This window comes from Biomphalaria glabrata, chromosome 5 (assembly GCF_947242115.1).
Source record: "Biomphalaria glabrata chromosome 5, xgBioGlab47.1, whole genome shotgun sequence".
In the NCBI taxonomy this organism is placed as follows: Eukaryota; Metazoa; Mollusca; class Gastropoda; family Planorbidae; genus Biomphalaria; species Biomphalaria glabrata.
The window spans coordinates 53,905,447-53,905,823 of NC_074715.1; positions in this window are offsets into that span (position 1 = coordinate 53,905,447).

The window sequence follows — 377 nt, forward strand, 5'->3', positions numbered from 1 at the left end:
GGACAGACGCAGACGGCGAAAAGAAAATCTAAATCGACCACCAGCGGACAATGGTTATGTTTGCCATGCAATTGGCAAAATATGTAGGTCACAGCTGGGGCTGCGTATCCACGGGAAATACTGCATTCCTCACTAATCTTCGGAAGACAAGACAATATACAAAACTCAAAGACAAGCCCTATTATTATTATTATTTACATGTATATAGGTTTGTGAAGACCTACTTTTTAGGTTCTGTTCATATCAAATTATATAGGTTAGGTTCATTTTGTTTTCACTTGCTTATGTCCCATCATTCCGTTGTGTTTCCTGAATTCCTAAAAATTCAATGAATTTTGTTGACATCGGCAACCGATCGATGTAGATCTAGACTCTAA